The sequence below is a fragment of the Lissotriton helveticus genome, chromosome 9 (assembly GCF_964261635.1).
Source record: "Lissotriton helveticus chromosome 9, aLisHel1.1, whole genome shotgun sequence".
NCBI classification, from domain to species: domain Eukaryota; kingdom Metazoa; phylum Chordata; class Amphibia; order Caudata; family Salamandridae; genus Lissotriton; species Lissotriton helveticus.
Genome location: NC_136070.1, coordinates 692,524,925 through 692,551,501, shown reverse-complemented (window position 1 = coordinate 692,551,501; position 26,577 = coordinate 692,524,925). Strand labels below are relative to the sequence as shown.

At 45.9% G+C, this 26,577-nt stretch overlaps 1 protein-coding gene across 7 annotated transcripts in view; it reads left to right on the top strand.

Annotated features, from left to right (window-relative positions):
• Positions 1-776: 776 nt before the first annotated feature.
• PELI3 (pellino E3 ubiquitin protein ligase family member 3) overlaps positions 777-26,577 on the top strand; it is a 306,160-nt gene continuing 280,359 nt past the window's right edge. For 5 of the 7 annotated variants that reach the window (XM_078660792.1, XM_078660790.1, XM_078660793.1 and 2 more), the window contains exon 1: positions 777-1,004. The gene's annotated coding sequence lies outside the window, so the exon portion shown is untranslated. The remainder of the gene's footprint in view (positions 1,005-26,577) is intronic. The other 2 variants (XM_078660795.1, XM_078660794.1) reach the window with 1 other exon arrangement.

Here is a 26,577-nt window from a genome sequence, read left to right as displayed (position 1 = left end):
AGAGAACTCAAGAGCGTCAGATAGAGCAAGAACGGGAAAAGACAAAGAGGCTAGGAATGGGGCATAAGTTAGGAGTAAATAAAGGAGCATTAGGTGAGGTATAAATAGATGCAAGAATTGAGGTATTAAATTAATGTAGGGTCCCTGCAGTCCGTTGGGTGCGACAGGGGGGGCCACAGATCATTTTGCAAAAAGGCGGAGATTTAAAAAGAGGAGAGAAATAGAGGAAGTTACAGAAGGGCATTAGGGAAGTAAACAAATGTAGGTACAGGAAAATAAACAGAGGTGAATAAAAGGGCATGATCAGGAGAAATAGGAGGAACGACGGAGAGAGGTAAATAAACATGATAAAGGAATTAGGAGAGGTCCATGAGGAGCGAGAGAAAAAAAGCGAGAATTAGGGAGTCAGAAAAGAGGAAGGGAAACTGCGAAAAAAGAACGAATGGAAAGAAAAAAAAATAGAGAGTGGATGGAGGAGAGGAGGTAGGCGAGCTGCCTTATTTCCTTTCCCATGGGTTCGCCATCCCTATTATAAGCTCCAACTCCTTCCAGCGCCCATGCCCGCCCCTCCCGCGCCTCGGTGCGTTCCAGCTTTTTCCATGTGCCGCCTCACCTGCATAGCAACAAAAACAGAGCCCGCTCCCCCCTCCATCTCACGATCCATCAGACAGAGGGCGGGGGCGCGAGGAGCCATGGAGCCCAACAGGCAAAGAGCGAGTCCAATCCCGGACCGCCTTCAAGCCCCAGTAGCCAATAGAGTGCGAGGGAGGGCGCGAGAGGCAGTCCTCCTCGGTCCTCTCCCTGCCGACGGCTCCGGGGAGACCCACCGTAACCATGCAAGCGGGGGCCGCTGAGCAAGAAACAGCAATGCGGGAGCATCCCTCCTGCCCGCTTCCCGCGTAGACCCCACCGGCGGATTCGGGCCCGCCGCTGCCATCGGAGTGGGAGCAAGCGAATAGCGAAGCAGGGGCGCCGCGGACGGGAAGGCGGCATCGGGTGGCGAGGTGGGTGTCTTGGACAGAAAATGCTGCGCCACCTGCCTCCGGTCCGCCATCGCCTAGCTACCGCGGATGGAGAAGGCTGGCGCCGCACCTCAGTCATGTTGTTGATCTACTTGTAGGAAAATAAGTATTTAGAAATGTATGTTCTTGAAGAGGAATGGGTTGCATCTTTTTATGTGAGAGGTGGGGAGGACGAAGCCTTCCCTACGCTGCTAGGTTCTTATCAAATGTATATAGCCGCTCTGACGCCTTCGGGTAAAGTCCGCGCTATATAAAAATGCATAAATAAATAAAATAAACGCCAGATGCCATTATTTGACAGCGTATACGCATTTTAGACGTCAACAGCTGCAACATGGCTGAGGTTAGATCATTGGTAACGTCACTCACTGTGCGATCAGATGTGTCTCGCGGCCTCCCTTTCCCCAAAAGGGGAATGCGGGACAGCTCACTCGTCACCCCGTTTATCACCTCTTTCCATCACACATCTGGTCCGTTTCAGTTATTCCTGGTAGTGAACCTTTCATTTCACGCCTTGGTTGTATTACCTACGCATTCAAATTGAGTAGGTCATTGCCGTGCTCCCAACCCGTCATCGAGCCCCAGCTCCCTAGCCTCTCAACATGCCCAGAAATAATAAAAATAGCACCCCTTCCCCAGCCATGAAAGAGAAAGGTGTGTTTTTTTTCTTGACATGAGACGGCCACACAGGTGAAAGGTGTCTGTGAGAGGGCAGAAGTTGGGGGCATTTCAATAAGAGCACAGGTCCAATGTCTATTCCCTCGTCGTTCTCCCCCCCTCGCACAACTGGCCAGAATCTCCAGGAGAATTGAGCATAATGGCACATTCACAAACTCACAACCACCTCCTATATCTGTGCCCCCAGAAGACAGATTTGTTGGTGGAAGAGGCAAACACTGAGGGTGATTGCGTATTATAGAAAAGAGGCAGTTTAGGAATGCTTGAGTAGTCTTACAGATAGCGTTGTATTTAGAAGTGTTTTGTTCCTGCCCATCACCGTCTTCGACACCCTGTCTATTTTTAGGCCTCTATCAACAAACATCTCCAGCTATCCCTGGTTTAGGCTTGCTTTGGAGTTTTGATAATAAAATACTTTTGCACATTACAAAATAGAGTTATTTATCTCTTGGAAATGGAAGTGAAAGATAACACACTTAAGCTATTTCATTGGTAGATGAACTACCAACTAACAGGCGCAGGAGTTGCTTATCAGGATGATCACAGCAGCTTGTTGAGTAGTGGGTGCATTGTTGATTTAGAGGAAGAGGCAGATTGTGGGTGACTGTAGACCCAGTCCAACCCTGTAACAACAGTTTAACACTTGAGGCCAACACGTGTGAAATTGGGGATCTTAGGGGTAGCTCTGCTGCCTGAACATTGTGCATTTTTAGAATCTGTGCTCCTTGAAGGATAGCTCCACTGTTTAAGTTCTGGGCAGTTTAGATCTGCATCACGTGAAGCATACTCTTAAGGCCTCAAGCCATACCTTTTGTGTAATTTGAGCAATATTTCTGCTCTCGGAGAGTGGACCTTTACGTTTAAGCCTTATGGCCGCTCTCCTGTTTAAGGCGCGAGTATGTGTTTTGTACCATGAAGGACTGTTTATTTGTTTACGTCCTGAGGCAATAGGTGCTGTTTTACCTCGGTATAGCTCATTCGTTTGAAGTCTGAGGCTTAAAGAGTTGCACCATTGTAGAAAACGTTGCTGTCTATAAATCTTAACATGATAGAGCGTGTCTAATTAAAGAGCTCAGGCAAGGTCTAACATTTTAGGAACTGCATTACAAAACAGCAAACTGCTGTCTGTTTACTGAACGTAAGAGATAACTATAATCTGAGGAACATCTTCTTTATAGCATGACCTGTGTAATCTGTGTACCTTGAGCAAGAGACATGCTGGTACATCCACGAACCTGTAAGATTAGGATCGCCTGATTTTACACCCTCGGGGAAGCTAGCAGGCTAGAATTTCTCTCTCTCTCTCTCTCTCTCTCTCTCTCTCTCTCTCTCTCTCTCTCTCTCTCTCTCTCTCTCAGCAGTGTGATCCCATCAGATAAGAACTGCTAGTCCTGTCCATTTGGCAGGGGATTGGTGCATGGTTTTGCTTCGGTTTTAATGAGAATAAGCCTTACCAAACTAACATATCATATTTGCAAATGTATCTTTATGTGTCCTAAAGATACATTTGCAAATATGATACAGTATACATTCTGCTCTTTGTTAAAAATGTATTGCTTTTAACAAGGATAATTACTTTCAGTTATTCAAAATATGCCTCCGAAAATTAACTCTATATGACTCAGGGAAAACACTTTGGACTATATGATGTATGGGTTTCTGTCATTGACCACTGGCACATATTGAATATGTTGTACAATTATGGTTCAAACATCGTGGTGGTAATTATGTATCTGGGCAACTATGTTAATTGCCTAAAAAAAATGCTTTAGCAAAGCTTATTATCTTTGACAGCATCCAGTCCAAGACCATTCCAAAATTTAGCAGAACAAAATAGTGATGTGTTTCGGCCCCCAAATTGCTGCTCGGTGGAGACTTCATCAGGGCAAAAATCTCCCACGAGAGCAGTGTATACTATTTAGTGAGGGTAATTCTAGATGGACAAGTTTATATTAGAACCCAAAGAAATTCAGAGTATAGTGTTGCCATTTAAGCTTTTATATGCATACATATTTACAATGTGCCTCTCTAGAACACACAGGTATACCACAGGCTAAACGCATATCTTCTTAAATTACAACAGTTTTTCATTTTTTAAATTCTATTATAGGTGCTGACCCCTAGTTCTGCACTATTGATGACCTGTTCAGCAGTGGGTGGTTTAAAAAGCAAAACGTTTGCCTATAAAATACATTTTATTAATATTAAACTTGTTGCAGAGACACTTCAAGATCACCATTGTTTTTGTACTGTAATTTTTAATATATGGTACAGGAGATACATTTTCATTAACTGAAAAAAGCTGTCTTATAACAGTGCTGTGCTTGTAACTAAGAGGCAGGGTGTTTATGATTGGCAGATTCAGTAAGATGCATATTTGCCTTGACAGTTGGGGCATATATTAGTAGTATTTGTTTTTTGCTCTCTGATTATTTCAGACAACTTTGGGCCAGGAACGTAAGGACATGATAATGTTAGGAGGCACAAAGAACCCGAGGAACTTTGGAAGTTTAGGCTTAACTGATTGGGCGAGCCTGAAAAATTTCCAGCTTGGGGATTTTTCATAACTTGGCTGTTGCTATTTTCACCAACCTAATATAAGAATCAACAGTGACAGAGCTGCGGACCCTTGTTTTTAAATATCACAGAACAATTGGTGTGTGAGCAAGTGGAATGTTTTGTGACCTGTTAAAGCCTATTTAGTCAGTAATGTGTATACTGTAACTGAAGTCACAGACATAGTGAAAACATCGCCGCAAGTGATCATCTGAAATGTATGTAGCGATTTACATGACTAACATAACTGATAACGTAACTAATAGGGTTTAAACGTCCTTTGAATGATTAATTACTCCATATGACTGAAAGTGCTAAACGATTTTTATTTTAGCATTTGGTACCATGTTTTAATTCGCCAGTGCATAAGGACCCAGGAGAGGCAATGTAACCTTAACAGCCAGATTCGAGTTCCGGCCTAGGCTCAAAACCTGCGGTTCTGGGCAAATCCCCTTCTTCTCACTGCGCTTAAAAATGCATAATGTAAGATGGTGCTCATGTGAAGTAGAGTAATGCCCTCGGGCCATGTTCATGCTATGTAAAAACTAATACAAATAAAAACAAAATCAGTGGGTTATTGTATTGGTTCCTGTAGCTTCTATTCAGTGCCCAGAATGATGGTATTAACCTGTTCCCTGAAGATATCAGGATGTACAAAGAGGTGACTTTAGACATTCAGTATAAACTGCAAGATATTGCAAAATAATGTCAGGAATATTATTATTTTGGTAATCCCAGATTAAAGACCCTGTGGCTGAGGGAAGATGACCTGTATTGGTGTGAGGATAAGACCAAGGAAACCATTTTCATGTTTTATGACATCTTTTATTCTTGTAGTGCAATACATTTTCTCTGTTATTTCCTTCTTGAATTGCAGGCTCATACAACATTTCCATTTGTTTGATTTCAAAATCTTGGGAAATAACTGCTTTAAATATTTAGGGCCCCATTAGGATGGTGGGCAGATCGCCCCCGCCGGGCCGGTGGTAGCCACTGCTGCCCCGGCGGGGGCGATCCGCCCGCCATCCATACCTAAAAGACCCCATACCATATTAGGATGGCTGGGGGGTCCGCGGCGGATGGGGCTTTTCCACCGGTTGACTCTTCCACCGACCGGAAAACATGTTTAATATGGTGGCGGTGTCTGCAAGACACCGCCATCCATATTAGGATGATGGCGGTGATCAGCCTGGAAAGGCATGCGGTTTTTGCTTTTGGGGGCCCATTGCGGGCCCCCAGGGTGTTGGGGGGTTGGGGTGCACATGGATGGTACCTATGGTACCACACTACATTTGCATGCACAAGGTGACAGGCACCACGCTGTGCCTGTCACGTTGTGCATGCAAATGCACGACACGCATTTCTTACATTGCGGCGGGTGCTGCTGACAGCACCGTCCGCCACAATGTAAGAAATGCCAGTGTGGCAGGGGCATCCTAATGAGAAAGGCGGGACCGCCGCACCTATGGTCCCTTTAGCCATTGCGGTGGCGGGCGACGGTGTCCCCCCGCCATAGCAATGGACCCCTAAGTTAGCTCTTATGAGTTGGCTTTTTCATGATAGAAAAGTATATTTACCACTTTTTATATTTTAGAGCACAAGAACCCCTCTGTGGAAATTCATGGGATTTTTTATTTTATGTGCAATCCAACTCAATGTTTTTGTTTTAAATTATGCTTTTCTGATACCTCGCTCAGTATACTGAAATAACTGGATCGTGTTCTGTCTTGCAAAATAGTTTTGTAGGGTTTTTTGTTTTTAAAACCAAAGCTTAAATCTAATGAACATGTAAGTAATGTAACATTACAGCATACAGTAGATCATAGGTATCTTGAGTATAAGCCCTGAAGAGCCCAGGGCACGATCCCAAATTAAAGCTGTGGTATACTTGACCATGAGAAATACATTTTAGGCGTTATCATGGTTCACTGTAAACACGGGGGGGGGGGGCATCATTGCAGTTGACCCCTTGAATCCTCCCCACCCCGGTCTTCCCCCGCATCTGAGTAGTTCCCACTAGATGCAGTGTCACTCTGGGCGCCCTCTTCCGCCCCGGAGTTGAGGGCCAAGCTATACAGTTCTCGCCACTCCATGAGGTCTGCCTGTGGATTATCATCCTTGCGAGTTAATTCCATGTGTGTTTCTTCCGCTAGAGCCCACTCTCTGACATCTCGTATCCATGCGGCTACATCCAGGCTTATTTGCCCCATCCAATTTATAACTATTCTACGTCTGGCCAGGACCACCATGAGCTGCAGCAGTGTATATGCAATTTTTTTATTTTTAGGTTTGTGTACATGGGCCAGCAAGCGTTGGATTGGTTCTTCTCGTATGGAGAGATCCGTGCTCGTTCGCACCTTTTCCTCGCCTGCGCCCAGAACTGCTGCCTCTCAGGGCATGCCAAGTGCAGAAAGTCTGCCTTCTCTGCGCCACAGCTGGGGCACCTGCCATCATTGTTATTTGAGATGCGCGCAGTTTCGCCGGGGCAAGGTAGGTGCGGTGTAGGAAGTTATAGTGGATCAGTTTAAACCTGGCGTTGCATGAGACTGTGTGTGTAAGTTCGCAGATGGCCGTCCAAGTCCCGTCCTCTATTTGCACATTTAGGTTCCGCTCCCATGCTGCCTGTGACAACAGGGGCTGGGCAGCCGAGTCCGGTCTCATGGCCTTGTATAGGAGCAATATCCTTCTGCGTCCGGAGCCACAGGTATGGAGCTGATCCAGGGTTTTTCTCGGCTGTGGAATGTCTGGGTATTGAGGCCAGGTAATTTTTACTACTTCCTGGATCCCCCTGTATTATAAGTAGTGACCCTGCCCAAGGGCGAAGCAGTCACAGGCCTGATCATACGTTAGGAACATCTCGCTTGGATAGAGATCCGCGAGGACCTGACATCCGCCCTCTCTCCAAGCTTGAAAGGACATGTGGGTGCTCATGTCCCTGACTGGGGCCAATATCCAGATGGGAATCTCTCTGTAGAACGGCGCCTGTCGGGGCACCTTTTCTACATATTGCTGCCAAATATTCGCAGTTTGACGCACCATGTATGGCAAGTTCCCCTCTACTGCCCTCCCCCTCATCATTGCCACTTGGAGGGCTTCCGGGTCTACCCAGCCCGCGAGAAGCCGCTTTTCCCAGTTGTTCGCTTTCTCCAACCACAGGACACGTGCTGGAGTTGGGCTGCAAAGTAGTATAAATCAAAGCGTGGGGCCTCTAGTCCGCCTTCGTATCTATGTGTCAGTGTGGTAGAGCTACTCTGCAACGCCGTCCAGCCCACAGTAGTGATGTAAGAATTGTATTCAGCTGCTTTAATGATTCGTGCCGGAACCGGACAGGGTGAGTTCTGAAGTGCGTATAGGCACCTGGGTAGCATCACCATTTTAGACACTGCGAGTCTACCCATCTGGGACAATGGTAAAGTGTTCCAAAAAGTCACAGAGTGACTGAGAGCCGTCAGGACCCTGTCCAGGTTTAGGGCTATTAACTGGGCGTTGTCCAGAGCAATCTGGACCCCGAGGTACCGGAAGTGAGCTCGTTCCCATCTGAGTTCCAAGTCTGGAAGGGCCTCCAAAGGGCTAGCGGCTATTCCCAACAAGGGGAAAATCAACGATTTGTTTCGGTTGACTCGCAGGCCGGAGACCTCTCCGAAGCAGGTGATGAAGGAGGCTGGTTACGGACACTCGGGGGTATGTTAGGTAATAAAGAGCACCATCCTGGTACAGGGAAACAATATGGGTCGTGTCTCCCACGCTGATGACGCGCACCGCCAGGGGCTCGATGGCTAGGGCGAAGAGGACTTGGAGAAATCAGACACCCCTGACGGGTGCCTCGCTCTAGAGGCCATTCCTCGGACCGAGCCCTTCCCAGTCTCACCCGCGCCAGAGGCTCTGTGTACAGTATTTTGACCCAGCAGCAGAACTGGAGTCCAAACCCCACGGCTTTGAGGACCTGTAGGAGGTAACCCCAATCTATTGTGTCAAACGCCTTTGCTACGTCTATCGATACGAGTACCATCTCCTCTTCCCGATGTTTCACTTCCTGCATAACAGGCGTTAGACGAGGCAAGTTCATCGTAGTGTTGCGGCCCGGTATGAAGCCGCATTGATCTTCATGCACGAGGTGCGGCTTCTGGGGTCCCAAGCGGGAAGCAAGGAGCTTGCATAGTATTTTCGCGTCCCTGTTAATCATGGTGCTTGGACGGTCGGAGTTCGCAGCTGTCACCACCTGGCTTCAGGATCTTACATATTTCCCGCTGTCTCATGGTAGGAGGGAGGACTTCTTTATCAAGGGCTTCCTGGTATATCTGTAAGAGTGGCTGGGTCAGTGTGTCCGCGTATGCCCTAGATAATGCAGTATATATGAAAATAAACTGACATGTCTATCCCAATTTTGTTAGCAAATCTGAATACTTTTTAATTAAGAATCAACTATCAAGCAAGTTTCTAAAAGGTTTAAATATTCAGACCTCTTTGTCTGCCAGTTGAAATGAAAAAAAACAACTGAGCAATATTAGCACGTGGAATATTACAATGTGTTTAACTGTCTTGGGTAGGATAGTCTTCATAACCATGCTCTGAGCTTATGCTAGGCAAGTGATACACTAGGGTGGTAACATGTTTCTTCTGGGTGTGTCAGCTTAGTCTGTGTACTAACTTGGGGCCCGATTAGGATGACGGTGAGACCGCCACCGACAGCCCATTGGTGGCGGTCGCACTGCCATTGAACCCATCATGTCTGCCCGCCATATTTCAATGGCGGGTGGATGGGTGGCGGGTGAATGGGTGGCAGTTGGAAAGACCGACCACCACAAATCCGACCGGCTAATTGAGTGCGCCGGTGCAGCGGAGATGGCTGTATTCCCTCCAATGGTGGCAGTGCCTACCAGACACTGCCATAGGGATTATTATGTCCCTTTCCGCCCGCCTGTTCATGGTGGTTAACCCCTCATGAACAGGCAGGTAGAAAGAGGCTTTGGGGGTCGTAGCCGCCCCCCTCCCCCGGCTCTCATATGTGGGCACGTGGGGGCACCTATGGTGTCCCCCTACATATCCCTGCACCTTGTGGCAGGCACCGCATGGCCTGCCACGTAGTGCAGGGATATGTACAGGGTGCATTTTTAGGTCGAGCATTCAAGACCTCTTGTATATACTTTAGTATATACTTATATGTGAATGTACTTTGTGGGCTCTGGAGATCAGCCCTAGGACTTGTCTGCTTCTGCTTAGGGACTTTTTTTCTGTTCAACTGCCTCTACTTAACTATCTTGATAGAAATCGACCAGTAGAGGTCAGTTAAATACCAGAATTGCTTTCTGCTTGTTCAACTGCCTCTATTTAACTGCTTGATAGAAAACAACTAGTAGAGGTCAGTAACATACCAGAATTGCTTTCTGCTGAGGGACTTTCTTTTAAAAAAAATTCTGGCAACAGCCTCTATTTAACTTTCTTGATAGAAAACGACCAGCAGAGGTCAGTAAAATACCAGAATCACTTTTGCATTCTCTAGATTCCAGTCCATAGAAATTGTCTTCCATGAGCACCCGTAGACAATAATATTTTTTTCAAATCTTGCATTTTCAGTGATATGACCACTGAAGGCCCTGATTTTAAATTAAAAACAGAGCTTTGGACTATACCGTTTCCTGCTGAAAGGCAATATTTCTCTCCATGTGTTGCCATACCCGGGGTGTCACACTGTTTGGTGCTTACTTTCCCTCCATGTTAAAGAACAGTAGCTGTTTCAGCACCCAGGCTAATGTGCTGCATAGCTAAATACATATAAGGCCCAAAGGTGAGACAGATTGCATTGCAAATGCTTGTTTGCATTGGTGCGGGTGCTGCAGCCAGCAGCACCTGCCGCAATGCAAAGAATACGCGGTGCGACTGCCTTGCAGACGGTCGGGACGGTCGCATCGTACTCCCTATGTAGAGACCGCCAACAGCTAGCTGGTCAGTCCTGTTTCCGATCGGGTGGCAGGCGGACGGACGCAAGTCCAACCGCCATCCTAATCGGGCCCTTTGTCCCTCAGTTGCACTCTCTTCCTATTTGCACTCTCCGTCTCATGTTCTGAGATTTAACATTTTCCAAAAGAGTGTGCAGACAGAATATCGAGTTGGAAATGTCGAACTAAAGAAATATCAAGTCCTAAATATCGTGAGTCAGAAATATTGACAGCAAGAATATTGTGGTCAATAATATACATTTTAAGGTAAGAAATATAGTTGGCAAAAATATAGTTGTTTAAAATATCGATTTTTTAAATTAGTGTTATGCATTTTAGTATATATTTTAACCCGTTGACTGCAGCGCGAATTCCGCCCCGGTGCGGGTGAAATAATGGGTGGGCGTGGTTCGGACGCCCCCCGGCCGTCCTCTGCACACGCACGTCGGGGCCGGGGTCGTCCAATGCACAGAAAGGGTTAAATGTGTGTGATGTATTTTTCTTGTATAAGAATAGTTTGTTTTTTAATATATGTGTTACATTTTTAGTAGTTATCAATTTTATTTTAATCACTTTTTTTGTTTTTTATTTCCGTAGCAGGTTGTGGGTTTATAGGGGAATAGGGTGGGAAGTAAATTAATCATAATAAATTTATGATTTTTTAAATTTATTGATATTTATTTAATTGAGATTTTATAGTGTTAGTTGTGAGAAGTAATTTATAATTAATTAATTATTAATTGGTTGTTAATTAATATTTCATTAATTAATTGCTAATTAATTATTGTAATTGTATAATTTTTTGGGGTGCGGGTTGTAGAGTATAGGGGTAAAGGGTGGGAAGTAATTTATTTTTAATTAATAATATTTAAAAATAAAAAATGAAAATTGTGTAATTAATTTTAGGTGCAAGTTGTGGGGTTTATAGGGGTAAAGGGTGGGAAGTAATGTATGTTTAATTAATAATTAGTTGATCATCAATATTAATTAATTGATATTTAATTAGGGTAATTGTTTATTTTTTCGTGTGTGGGTTTTAATTTTATAGAGGTAAAGGGTGGGGAGTACATACATTTTGCTTACTTTATAATTAGTTGTTAAATACTATTAGTTTCTTAATTGAAAATAAGTTTTAATTGTGTAATTATTTTAGGTGTGGGTTGTGGGGATTATAGGGGTAAAGTGTGGGAAGTTACATAATTTGTGTGAGTTTTAATCTGTTTTTTAATAATAATATTTCTTTAATTGGTAATGAATTATGTTATTTATGGAAATACACTTTTAAAAAATGTAGATGAGGGTTGTGAATTGTGCTGTGTTATAGGGTAGGAAATAAATAAACTAAATGTATGTAATAATTCATGTTTCGGAATATTTTCCAAATAAAAATATTTGTTTGAAAAGTAATTTTCTTTTATTTAATATAATATTTGTAGGTATTTGTCATATGTATTTAACATTAGAATATGTCTTATTTTTTTAATTGTTAATATTAAATATATTTAAATTTTTAACGCAATTATATATATATATATATTGTTTCTTAATGTTATTTTGTTTGTTTATAATTTTGAAGTGACTGGAGTGGGAATATAAATCTGTAATCCAACATTTTCCCTAGTGTTGGACTGATTGGAGTGGGAATAGTACATTTTATCCCACCACTATCCAACACTTTCCCTATTGTTCCACTCACTGAAGGGAGAATAGTATTTTTTACCCCTCTACTATCAAACACTGTCCCTACTGTTGCCCACATTGGAGTTGAAATAGTAATTTTCACCCCTCCACTATCCAACACTTTCCCTACGGTTACACTCATTGGAGTGGGAATTGTAATTTTTATTCCTCCGCTATCCAACACTTTCCCTACTATTGCACTCACTGGAGTGGGAATAGTAATTTTTACCCCTCCGCTATCCAACACTTTCTCTACTGTTGCACTGACTGGAGTGGGAAAATTAAGTTGAAAGATTTTTAAATAGTTTAGTGTTTTAATTTATAATAGAATGTTTTTGTGTTAGATTTTATGTTATTGTTATAAATATATATATATATTTGTAAAATTGCATATAATTTTAAAAGTATAAAATGAATAGTTTATTAATTGTTTTAAAATACATATATATGTATATAATTATTAAGTATGTGTTTAACCTATTTTAATTACGTTGATTTTTCATATTTGTTAAAATGTATATTCAATCTAATTTTTTAAATGTTAATTGTATTATTTAATATTTATTATTTTATTATATATATATATATATACATACATATATATATATATATATATATATATATATATATATATATATATATATATATCGATATTTTGTACAACTATATTTTTTACCTCAACAGTTTTCCCCCGCTATTTTTGTACTTCCCTATTTAAGTGTAGGGAGTCGATATTTATGCATTCTATATTTTTACCTCAATATTTTTTACTTGTATACTTTTTAGGTTGATATAACGTCAGTAAACCTTCCAAAAGTGTATTATGGTATCTGGGTCTTAAAAGTAATCAGACGTGGTAAAATAACTGCCCCTCTTGGTGCTTCCTATGTAGTAGGTGCTGATTTAACGGAATTGGTGCAATTGTTTCTTTTTACCAATACGTAGTGCTTCTGTGCTTGGCTTGTGATGGAGGATCTGTGTCACCTCGGATGTCACCAATATCTCTGAGCGTGAGTACAATAGCACCGTACTGCTGTAACTTAGCACTGGACTTGAGGAATTTTGGAGATGCTAAGCTCTTTTGGGGAGGTACTAGGCACTGGTAGCAAACAGCATAATAGCACCACCTCCAGACTGACTTGACTCTTAATTTCAGAAGTCAATCGAACAGCCTAAATCAGCATTTTTAGTTAATTGGCAATTTCAGCTGGCACACATTGAACATGCTAGTCATTGGGTCTTCAGGAAAGAGATGCAAACAGCTAGGCGAAAGTCTAAAGAGTTTTGTTTGTAGAGTATTTTGCCTCCAGTGCTTTTTAGGAAGCGGGCACCAGGACTTGGTCGAGCTTAGGAAAGTCCCTCAGGCATCCTCTGTAATGGACAGAGTCTCCAACTGGCACTCAGTATAATTCAAGGATGCCCCCATCAGCCATGCATAAAAGTTATGGGCAAAGGGAAAGGGGTGAACTGTTGAAGGAAGCCAGTAGAAGAGGGTGGATCTAAAGTTGAATTCCAAACATGTCTATTGTAATATATCCTTAGTTCTGCTTTCCTTCCTTCCTGTCCTTAAGTTTCATGATCCCACAATTGCCCTTTCTTTTTCCCCTTTTCTTATCTCCTGTTATCTTTCTACATATTTAGTCGTCTAGATTAGAATGTTGTTGAGAGGAGAGAAACTTTGAGAGAAACAGGCCCCTCTAACTGGTAGGATGCATACAGAGAGGGAAGAAATGGTGATTATTGTATTTTCCCCCTATGTCATGTATGGTTATTTTTGGTCACTGGCGAGGAAGAAGTCTGATGGATCGCAGGGCATTGTAGGAAGGAATATGTCAAGCACTCTTTCCCATTCTGTGTTTAGTAATGTGGCTCTAAACACAGTTTTACCTAAAGGGCGATTAATAGTATTTACGTTGGTCGTGCAAGTGATCTGTCTCTAACCAAAATTTTACCTAAAAGCCAGTTAATAGGATTTAGATTGTTCATGCAAATGATCCTCCCAGAGGAGTGTGTCTGGCACGGAGAAACACATTTTGTCTTCCCTGCTGCTGTTGGTAAAGATACAAATTATTTTTCTTTGGGTTAAAAAGCGCACTCTACATTTAGGTTACTTTAATCCTTTCAAACTGTTAATGAATGGCTTCTAAGGGTGAGCTTTGTGAGAGTTTGTAAGCTAGCATATTGTATCATGATGACATTTTATTATTGGTTAGTCTGATAAAAGGAATCAAAGCTGAAGTACGTATGATAAATGTGGGCATAGTTGGTCCAAAGAGGCACCGAAAATTGCACATGGCTAAGAACTTTACACGCTCCCAGCACTATATTGAAGGCTCACTTTTTAGGTCGAGCTGGTAATGCATCCGAAGGATGCATGTGTCCAGCTGGAGACCTAATGTTGTCTGTTACGGGGGAAGGAGGGACAAGAGGGTGGTACGAGCTTTTGCCTGGATTTGGGTGCGCGAACGCGCACGTCCCGTCCCGCGCCGTGCACATGCGCGCGCATACAGACAGACACTCGCTCACACACACCCCCCCTCCCCCACAGTCACACACACGCACTCCAAGACACATACACACACACGCACGCACACACACATACACAGCCGCCACCCCCCCCCACGCGCGCGCGCACACACACACACACATGCCCCGCCGCCCTCGCAGCTCAGCAACCCACTCACCGGCTTCCTTGGTGCGGCGGCTCTCCTCAGCTGCAGGGCCCGGCAGCAGGACTCTTCCTCCCTCCTTCGGCACCGGGGCGCAGGGTAGGCTCCTGCCTGCTCCGGTGCTCCAAACAATCGCGGCTCTTCAGTGGGAGGCGGGGTAGGCTCCCGCCCTCCTACTTCCTGTTTCCGGTTGTCGCGCCGGCCTGCCTGACTTCCTGGTCGCAGGCCGGCGGTACTCGAAAGGGGGAAAAACGACTCCGGCATCCTATAAATTTGGCAGCAGAAAGGCGGCTGAAGGAGCGCAGACATCACAGTAGGCCTTAAACTGCTTTTAAAACAAGGAATGCGAGTTTGATTAAATAAATAAGAACACAAAGATATGCACGTGGAAAGCGTGATGGGTGACTGGGGGGCTAGGTAGACAGTACAACTGTTCACGGCCACTGGAATTGTGTGGCAGGAGAGGACCAAATTGTGTGGCACAATTGAATAAATTATGCAGCAAGACAATGCAAATTACGCTGCGTAATGCAGCACATTTTGTGACAGTATTTCGTGATGTTGTCATTTTCACACAGATCGAAGACAGGCCGATAAATAGGCCATCTTCCCAGAGTTATCAGTGGATGAATCTGTACACATGTCACAGCAATTCTCAACATATCTGCTGATATTGGTAATTATTGGTCCATACGAATGATATGATGTGTGTGCGCGTGCATGCAGGGGACCAGGCCGGGTCAAATAGCTAAAAACGCTGATGTATTCCCTGTGACCTGCTGTGTAACCTAGCGTGGAATTAAAGTAGTGAAGTTTATTCTGAAATAGTCGGACACTCCCAAAGTGAATGCAACAGTGTACCCTCCCCCCCACAGCCCCTGAGACAATATGGGTGGTCAGCTCTGCGCAGTTTGTGTAAGGTGGCCCTCGTGAAGTAAATCCGGTGCAGTATCTTAAACTGCACCAGCGGGAATCGAGCCGATATGCCCGCCTCCTTCGGAGAAGCCATCGCAGCGTTCCAGTCCGCCTTGTCCATTTCACCCAGTTCGCCCTCCCATTTCTCCCTCAGTGTAAATAAGGGGTCAGGCAGGTTATTCAGTAGCTTTCGATATGTGAGGGAAGTGGCGCTAGTCTGTATATAGTCAGTAAGCAGGCGGTCCTCCAACGGGGAGGATTCCGGGACCTCCGCACCCGTCTCGATCGCCGCCAGCAGCGCATGACGTATTTGGATATAGCGGTAGGTTATATTAGGGCCTAGGTTATACTGCTGTTGGAGGTGTTCGAAGGGGATTACCCCATCTTTTGTCCACATGTCTCCTACCGTGGAGATGCCTATATTGTCCCATTGAGTGAACCCCTTACTACGTCTCAAATGACCTAGCGCCTTGGTCTCCCATGGAGGTGTAAGTTTTGTTATAACACCCCCCCACTTGAGCCTCGCCTGCGCTTTGTGCCATAGCGCCACTGTGTGCCTGGTCGGGCCCGTCAGTTTCGCTGCTAGTCCCCTGTGGTACAGCGGGGCCAGTAGGCTGTGCGTGCCCAGCTGGGCTCTATCTGCGAGGTGGCCGGATCGTCCTGTGGGGCATGCAGCCATTGGTTAAGAACCTTGAGTTGCGCCGCCCAGTAGTATAAGTGTATATTCGGCAGGGCTATCCTACCGTCGTACCAGCCACGGATGAGATTCATGTGCGCTACACGAGCTGGGCGATCGCCCCACAGCAAACCAGTCACCTCCGCCGTTACTTTCCGGAAATATGAGGGCGGCACTAGAGTTGGTGTATTTTCCAATACATAAAGAAAACGTGGCAGCGCCATCATTTTGAACAGCGCTGCACGCCCCAGCAGTGTCAGAGGAAGGGCCTTCCAATGCCTCACGTCAGACCTAAGTCGAGTAAGCGATGGCAGCAAGTTCAGCTCAGAAAAGACCTTGTCATCGCGGGTGATGTGGATCCCCAAATATCGGAAGGAGGTGCCTGCCACCGCCAACGGGCAGTCGGCGGGAAGATCCGGCCAGGGACCCTTAAGTTCGTAAATTACCGACTTCGTCCAATTAATCGTGTGTCCGGAGGTTTGTCCGTTTGTATCACACAGTGCCAGAAGTACCGGGATACCCCTCTCTGGGTCTGACAAATAGATTAGCATGTCTTCAGCATAAAGGGAGATCCTGTCCTCCCAGTTGTCTCCCCAGCGAATTCCTCTCAGTAGCGGGGAAGCCCTAATGATAGTGGCCAACGGTTCCAGGACTAAGGCGAATAATAAAGGCGAGAGCGGGCATCCCTGCCTTGTCCCCCTTGCCAACGGTATCTCGCGGGAGATATGGCCGTTCGCCGCCACGTGTGCCACCGGGCTCGCGTATAGGAGCCGTATCCAGGAGATAAATTTGGGGCCTAAGCTCATGTGGGCAGGTACCGCGAATAAGTATCGCCATTCCACCATGTCGAACGCCATCCTGGCATCCAACGACAGGATGGCTGCCGGCCCCGTTAATAATGGGGCTCGCGCCAGCGCTCCGTGCACTCTTCGGAGGTTCAACGCCGTACTCCTGTGCGGCATAAAGCCCGATTGATCCGGATGGATCAAGTGCGCGAGGTGAGGCATTAGTCTAGTAGCCAGTAGTTTCGCTAGAATTTTGGCCTCGGCATTGAGGAGTGATATGGGGCGATAGGACGTACACTCAGTGGGCGGCTTGCCCGGTTTTGGGATTGCCACAATGGTAGCCATACGCTGGTCAAGGGGCAGGATCTCCCGCTCCAGACCTTCTGTGTACATGGCCAGTAGAGGTTTACTTAGCGTTTCAGACATTGCCTTGTACCACTCGATAGGGATCCCGTTAGGGCCCAGGGCTTTAACGGAGTGGAGCGCATTGATGGCTAACTGTATCTCTTCCGATGATAGGTCAGTTTCCAGCTCATCTACTGCCTCTTGCGGTAGGGTCTGGGTCGGCACACCGTGGAGAGCCGCTGTCGCCGCTTCCTGTGTTATTTCAACACCCGGGATGTATACCTCCTGGTAGTGGTCAGCTAGGGCCTCTATTATCATCAATGGGCGTGTGTGTAGCGTCCCATCGGAGTCCCGCAACTGCAGAATATTCCTATTACCTCCCTTCTTTTTGTCCAGCCAGGCCAGGAGTTTACTCGCCTTATCCCCAATGTCATAGACTCTGTGTGCTGTTGCAGCAATGTTCTCGACTCTCCGTCGTCTCAGGTGGTCATCATGGAGCTGCTGGCAGAGCCGAAGCGAGTGCAGCGTGTCTGCTGTCGGGTCCGCCATGTGTGCCGCATTTGCTCTATTAAGTTCTAATTCTAAGTCCAGCAGTTCCCTCTTTTGTGTACGCTTATGTCCCGTTATGGTCGTGATGGCCTGTCCTCTTAGTACTGTTTTGTAGACTTCCCACAAGATCGAAGGTGATGCTACTGAAGCCGCGTTTTCCGCAAAATAATACTGAGTCACTTTTTTCAATTCCTTACGTATGGACGGTATTTGGATATAGCCTGGAAAAATAGGGTATATTCTTTTTCGAGCCCTTTCTGGGCACAACAAAGTCAATGTGAGCGGAGAGTGGTCCGAGATGCCCCTTGGCCTAATCTGTATGTCACCTATGGTGAGGAGGCCGTCGCCCAAGGCAAGGAAATAGTCGATACGAGACAGACTATTATGAACAGTGGAGTAGTAGGTGTATTGCTGGTCACTAGGGTGTAACTGCCTCCAGACGTCTATCAGCCCCTGTGCCTCCAGAATCTCACTGAAGCAGGATGGGCCCGAGGTCTGTGTTCGGACCGGGAATCTGTCCTGCACGTTATGTGCCACTGCGTTAAAGTCACCTCCTATAATAAGGTCTCCTTCCGGGAGCTCCAGGAGGAATTTCCCTAGGTCCGGAAGGGCAACCGTATGGAGTGCTGGTGGAATGTAAACAGACACTATGTTTAGCGGTCTGCCCTCCCACTGTCCGTGTGCCGCCGCAAAGCGGCCCTGGCCGTCTGTTGTAGTATTCTGTAGTATGAACGGGGATGACTTCCGCATCAATATACCCGTCCCGCGTGAACCTGAGGTGAAATCTGAATGCACTATCATATGGTAACCCCGTCTGTCTAGTGCTCGACTGGCTGTGCCCACCAGGTGTGTCTCTTGAAGAAGAACTAAAGCGGGCCCCAACCTTCGAATACCCTGCAGAACCAGCCCCCGCCTAATCTTATCTCCCAACCCCTGCACATTCCAAGACATCAATTGCAGTGGTGCTACCGGCCCTGTGCGAAGATCCCCATCCAGGGTATCAGCCTGCATCCCGTGTGCCATTTCCATCCTGTAGTGGAAGATATGTTTGCGCTATGGAGTGAGACCCCTGAACCATTCGTGTGCTGGCCGATGTGTCGGTGTCATTATGCCATACCCAACCTCCATGAGTCAAACAATTAAAAAACATTGAAAACAACCCCTCCCTTAACTCCCCACTTCCCTGTCCCCCTGCTACACGGACTTGGAACCGCCCGCCCCCCCAACTTAGCAGAGTGCTTAACCCATCCCCCACACAAATGATACTTGCTCGCTGGGGCGAAGGACTCTCCGGAGTCGGCGGCCTCTCTCACTCTCCTTGGATGCCCTCAGCCCAGTGTCCAGTGGCAGTTCGTTAGGCAGTCTGCTTAGTCATGTCAGTGTCTTGCGTTCACCGGGTGGTTACTGTTCCTTGTCCGCATCTTCATCTGCACTTTCTCTTACTGGCGAGCGTTCCTCCATTTCACACCCTGAAGCTTGGGAGTTCAGATAATTTCCTGTTCCCTGATTCCTTGGAGTTCTTTCGAACGACGTGGTTGAGTGGCTGGCCTCCATCCTTCCAGCCAGTCTTGGGCTATCTCAGGAGTATCAAAGAACCAGGTCCTGTTGTCCGCCACTATGCGCAACCTGGCTGGGAACAGCATCGAGTACGGAATTTCTCTCGCCCTAAGCTCCTTCTTCACGTCCAGGAACGTCCTCCTACGGCGAGCGACCTCCGCTGTATAGTCCGGAAAAAAGGCCAGCGTGGAGTTTTGGATTTTGACAGGTGGGGATACTCGTGCCGCCTGCAGAATGGCGTCTCTGTCCCGAAAGTTGAACAGCCTAGCCAGGATTGGTCGCGGGGCCGCGCCCGGTTTTGGCCGTCCCCCCGGGACTCGATGAGCTCTCTTAACGGAAAAGAAATGGACAGGGCCTTAGGCTGGAGTTCCGTTGTTATCAGCTTCTTTACATAGAGGTCCATTGCTCTAGTGCCCTCAGACTCCGGAATCCCAAGGATCCTGATGTTGTTCCTCCTGGAGCATCCTTTCTGATCATCCAGTCTTTCTCGCAATGCCTTATTCTCCGCCGACATACGCTCCATTGCCGTCTGCAGCTCTGAGACGTCCTCCACCAGAGATTTCGTAACCACCTCCATGGAGCTCACCTTCTCGGACATTTTGTGGAAGTCTGCCCTGATGAGAGTGATTTCAGTAGAGATGGAGCCTACTGTCGCTTGAACTTGCGTCAAGGCCTTCATGACGTCATCCAGCGTTGCCTTCTTCCCACCCGGTCCGTCCGTTGATTTACCGGCTGGTGTCTTCCCGTAAGTTGGGGGAGAAGTGCTTTTATCACAGGCGTATCTATCAATACGGGTCTGCATGGTGCCACCTTTTGTGCCCTTGCCCGCCATGCTGGCAGCCCCCGCGTCCCGATCCGCTCGTCGTAGTGTTCGCCCTATGCGTGGCAACTTGGAAGAGGATCCGAGGAATTCTGAACCAATTTATTATGTGTCCGGGATGTAGCCTACTACTCCCCTGCTGCACTTACAGTCAATGGGTACACACTGCTCACTCAGTCGTTATCAGGCAGGTGTTGCAGCGTCTCATTTCAGCCCCTGTGGTGGTGCCACTCCTTATTTCCAACCTGGCGGGGAATCCTAGCGCTGAGGGCCCCTATTCACGGGCAAACTGTAACTGGCAAGCCGTGTAGTCAGCGCCGGGCGCACTGTCACCTTATTTACTGACGTTGTGCCCCGTATCACTCCCGTGGAAGGCCTCTCAGTGCGATTTATGCCTCTGCCGGTCACAGGCGTGCCGGGCCGATGTTAGCTATTGTGCATCGGATCTGCGGCTGCCCAGGCGCCCGCCCCGCACGTTGGTGATCACAATGCAGGCATCATGCTGCCGTGTCAGCTGTTGCAGGCGTGCTCCCCCCGGTTTAAGTAGGGGCCAGAGTGGAACCTTGTGTGCGGGCCGACTTCCAGCAGTAGCTATTTTCAAGGATTTAGTTAGTTCGGCAGAACCGTCCGCCACTCACTGCGGGAACGTGTGTGCCCTTGAAGCGGTCGTCGCTGCACCGTATTCCTCCGGAGCCTGTCTTTGGGTCGGTGCACTGCAGCGCCAGTGGGGCCAGGCAGCCATCAGGTCTCTTCAGCACCTCGGTGTCACCTGCTGCGTTCTTGTGCAGTTTGGGGGCCTACCGGGGTAATTCAGTGGCAGGGTGCCCAGTATCGGGTCTCAACTTTCAACTCTCGGACCCCAATCGGGTCTAACGGCTGAAGTGGCAGTGAAATCACGGGACTCGCTCACTTTACTCGAGTCGCTCCCGGGGCAGTTATCAAAGTGGCAATATCTTTCCTGGGCAGTTTGCTCACGGTGCACACATGTGTTGCCGCCTTCCACTATGGGCGCTAGAAGTCACCCGATCTTATAGTTGGTTGCGCTATATCAAGATGGCGGCCCGCTCCTTTCTGCAGCCGTCTCTTTCATGCATCACAGCCCGCAGTCCGGCTTACTGTAATTGCAGCGGCACCTCCGCTTTCCCTCTACTGCTGACTCCGCTTCTCCAAAGTGTCCCGGTTAGCATTTCTGGCAGTCTTTGGGGTCATCGCAGCCTCATCTCGTTCCAGCCGGGCGCTTCCGGCGAGTCTCGTCCACGTCCTCTCCACTTCCGGTCGGACTCTTCGGTGAGGACAGCCCCTGGATCTCGGCCACTGTTCAGGCCACAGGCACCTCCAGCAAGAACTTCTCCATCCGGCGTCGGATTCTCTACGCGGTTGCTGCCGCCGACTCTGCCCGGTTCCGGGCGTCGGGTCCCTCCAATAGAGATCTTGACTTGGCCGGATAAGTGCACGGATTTGTGGAGAGGCCGCTCTAACTACGGAGCTCACTCTCTAGGCTGCCGCCATGCTCGGCTGCAAGCCACTCCCCCCGAATAGTAATAATTTTGGTAATAAATAGACATACTGATAATATAAACCTTTAGATAATGACCATGACGCATACATGTGTATTACGTTCAAGCTTTGAATAAAGAAGAGTGCATAGTATTATTCATATATTAAGGAGTACATGTTGTTAATACAAACTACCCATCATACAAATAATTATAGAAGCACTTAGGGGGCAATTAGGATGGCGGGCGGACTTCTGTCTGCCCGCCACCCTAGCATAGCTGGGACCAACCGCCTGTGGCGTGGCGGTCCCGCCCCGACGATTAGGATGCCACAGCCACTGTGGCGGTGGCATCTTCCATTGCCACCGCCCGCCACAATACTGGGAATGATCGGTGCATTGTCATGCACAAGGTGGCAGGCACCGCGAGGTGCCTGCCACCATGTCCATGACAATGCAGGGGGGTACCTATGTGCACCCCCCAGAGTCCCTGGGGGCCTGCAACGGGCCCTGTAAGAAAACTGCATGCCTTTCCGTGGCTGCAATGCCGCCACGGAAAGGCATGTTTCCGCCCCCATTGTAATATGGCTGGCAGTGTCTAGCAGGCGCCGCCACCATATTAAACCCTTTACCGACTGGTCAACTTGTCGACTGGGCGGAAAAGCGGCGGACGGTCTTTCCGTCTGCCGCAGACCCCCAGCCATCATAATATGGCGGGAGGTCTTTGATGTACCGCCGACCCCGCGGGTGCGATCCGCCCGCCATCCTAATGGGCCCCATAATATTAACATGTCGAACAAAAAGGAAGAGAAGCAGGCAGAGGAGAAATGGAAAGCTTCTACTCTGACTTTTGTTTTGTTAACTCTGCTTCTTAAACTACCACTCTTCATTTCTCCCTTGTTTTTGCCCTCTCTGTCTTCCTTGACTTTGCATATGCTGTTTTTCACCTCCTACTTGTCCTCGCCCTCCATTCCCAAATCGTCTCTGACTCTTCTCTTTTCCAATCTTATCCTCCCTCCACACTACCTCTTTTTTCCTTACCTCTACCTGTGTACTAGTTATTTTTGCCCTCTTCCTATTAAGATTCCCTTCCTTAATCATCGGCCATTCTTTACCTCCTCTTTCAACTTCCTCTTGTCCAGTTATGTTACCCCTACCACTGACGTTAACTTCTGTCTTACTTGGTATTTCACACCCATTGCTGGTGCCAAATGTAACATAGCTCAAAGTTCATTGATTCATGTTCGTGAAGAGTCCCAAATCTTTACACTTGCGTGAAGAGATGTAGATCTCTACATGTTGTTCCTTCTTTGAAGTGCACTGACACCTCACTAGGTTGAGTGCACCATATAAATATGTGGAATAGAGTATGAACACCAAAGAGTAGTAACCACTGTGTGTAAAGTATCTGCAATAGTTCTCTGAGTAATATCTTCTAACGCTTAGGTAAAGCATGGGGGCATCCGATGAAGTTGACAGACTCAACTGCAATCGATTTGGTAACCTTTACATTGAATGCAAAGATACTGTAGAGGAATTGCAACAGCCATGGTGAATGATATGTTTTGTGGTATTCCCATAGGCAGTTTTTGGCACCTTCTTAGACTTCACTATGTGCTATTCACTCCTTGTTGCTTTGGAAGAATAGTAAAACTCACAATAAACAAGGCAACAGTGACAAAAAAAATCTCCGATGCTGACGTAAACGGTTGGCCCGCACTTATACTATTTTTTAGTCCCTGAATATATCTTATGGAGGCGAAATTGTTTTAACCATCTGGTTATCATACCATCGACCTTTAATGATTATATTAGCCCTTTTTACATCCCTGATGCTTAGAACTGTGTAGTAAACTTCATGAAACAGTTGACTGTACACTATTTTAAAGTGTTTAACCGGTTTTTATGTATGATGTACAGGCAAATCTACTCTTTTAAGGTGATTTAATGAGTCATTATAAATAAACTCTGATATTGATGTGAAATATGCAATACTTTATCAGGTGCAAATGCATGATTTTTAAAGGCAATGTTCTGACTCACAGGAAATGTATTGTTGAGATAAAGGTTGTCACCTCGTATCCCTCCAAAAAACAAGTAATTGATGAATTATGATGACACAAAGCTCACTGACTCAGGTCGTACTCTGCAGAACTTTTCCAAAAGTGCTATGGATCAGTCTTTGACTGTAGGCATCAGAACTTATCCTGCAAAGAGAACACCCAGAGCTCAGGCATCACGTAGCCGAGCTATCTGGCAGGTGAAAGAGAACTTAGAGGTGCCCCAGACACCAGAAATATCCCTCATATTGCATAGATCTTATTACACAAGTTAGGTTATATAGCAAAGCAACCTCTCAGAATGTACAGATTTTACACATACTGGCATCCAGACATCATACCTATACTTAAAGTTGCATAACCCTTACAGGCTCAGAACTTACAAATCTGAGCTATCTTTCAAGTGAAATAGGCAAGTAACATTTGGCTTTAGACAGGGAACACAGAATGCAAAGTCTTGGATAATAGCATTTATCTTACAGGCTACATCCAATTTTAATGTTCATCTTTCCAGTAGAGTAATCCGTTAGCTGAAACATAACATACAAGCTCAGGCCTCACTCAGGTAGAAGAGTCATCTTTCAATTTACACAGACCCGTTGGTCAGTAGGGCTACACCTCCTGTAACACGGGCCACAGACTGTTTCTTTAGACAGCAGGTGTACCTCTCATAGGACTTAAAACTCACAGAATATGGCCGTAAATAGCAGAACTATTCCTCATAGTATACATATCTTACAGTTATGAGTGTTAGACACAGAGCTATTTCAGAACTTGCACAGCATTTTCAGGTGCTCGTTCTTAGCTGAACTGCAACACAGATGTAAAAACCTTGAAGGTTTCGACCTCCCATAGCAAAGTTATCTTTTGAGTAACACTGCATTTATGGATTGACTTACAACAGCTGCACCATCTCTCAGGTTGGGTTGCTTAGAGCATACAAGCTATGGTCTCTTCTAGCAGAGCTTTCCTTCATGTGGCACATAAGTTATGAGCTCGGACAGGAGAGCAGTCTCTTCGGTGATGCACGTATCTGGCAAAATGAGGTGCTAGAATTTTACACTCCTCTTTGTACATTCTGGTACTCACTCTCGTCCCTCTTTCTCTTTTTCATGTCTACCTTTCCCCCCACTTGTTTTTCTGCCTATCTTCCTGTCTTAGGGTTGCCACCTTTTTTTGCGCTGATCTCCATAGAAAAACCCTGACCAGGCCAGTAAAAACTGGCCGAGGTGGCAATCCTATTCTGTCTACATAAGTAATCTGAATCCTGTACTGTAAAAGGATACTTCTTGGAACCTAAAATCCCAACTAAATACACATTATTTTTTGATAATTTATTCTGTCCTTAATTTAAGGAAAAAAGAAATTGAAAAGATTAAAAGGATTAAAAGAAAATAATCATTTATTCTCTCATTGGCTTAGCAGGTTCATAACTGCTTTATTGCTCCTTATTCACAACAATCTAATGGAGATGGCAACTTATTCTACAGAATAACAGTGTTTCAGTCAACAAAGTGAATCAAAACTCGTTATGTGGAAATCCTTCTGGTGGTCTTTTTTTTATTACGTCATGACCAATAGCATCAAAGTAGGTGTAGATGGGATCCCCGGGCTTCTTTTTCTGCCCTTAATTGGTGTTTCAACTCTAGGCCTTCATGCCTCTCATCCATTGCATATAAAAGACCATTGGAGCCTACCCTGTAAATCTCTGAACCTGGGTGCATTCAAAATAACCGAAACAGGGTTCTAAAAAAAGTTTTTAAATGAAAATGGCCATGCAGTTCAACCACAGCAACTTTTATAGTGAGAAATAGGAATTAATTACTTTTGATCCTCAAATTCAGTTTTTCAACACTTTAAAAAACACAAATGACAGGTCACATGAAATTTACTGTTAACATGTTATTGTTTTGCAAGATTGACGATCAGCAACATGTTTTTAAACATCAATGGTTTTGTATTAGCTGAATGGTGCAGTGCAGTGCTCAGATGATGAACATGTGTTGAAGAACGGGTATCGCGAGTAGCATGTGATAAACACAAATCAATTGTCTGGTCTAACTAGGATTACTAAAACTGTCGCCAGATGATGATGGTTACACGTTTATGTCTCGTTATTGGTCACAGTGGCATAAACCAATTGTTAGAATTATCGGCAAAGCTTCACACCTGAATTATTTAGTTGAAGCTTCTTAAGGACAAATTCTGGAGACACTTCTCTATATCCTCCCTCATATGCGGATCAGGAATCAAATCATATACGAAACCTCTTTAGTCCAAGTTGTCTGACCAAATCAGAGAAAACAGCATGAAATTAGCAAAATGCAGTCAGTCTGTCACTGTCACCTCCGGGGCACCGTCAGATTTCTAGTGGAGAGCGGCAAGGGACCATCTCTGCCTACCTGCAAAAAATGTCAAATGGCTCCCTAGAAACATGTTGTCTTTACCAGTCTTCTGAAACAATAACAGATGCTAAAGGCAATGTTCTTTCTGGCTGGGTCATCTGTTCCTTCATTGTGTGGAAAGTTGAGAAAATCAGATTTTTCACATACAATTTAATAGATTATATTTCTCACTCTCTTCTCATTCAATCAGTTTATTGCATTTAAAGATCACTGTAGTTTTCTGCAACGTTAATTTATATTCGTATCCATTGCACTTTGTTAGACTGTGAGATTAATAGATGAATTATGGCAGAATAATGGGAATGCTGTTATTGGGGGCCCCACCCATGCCCATTTTATATCGATGGTCCATGTTTACACCAAAAACAACAAATCTACCCAGTGGTTAGAGAGGTTATGCGGGCATTGAATATTATATTACATAAGATC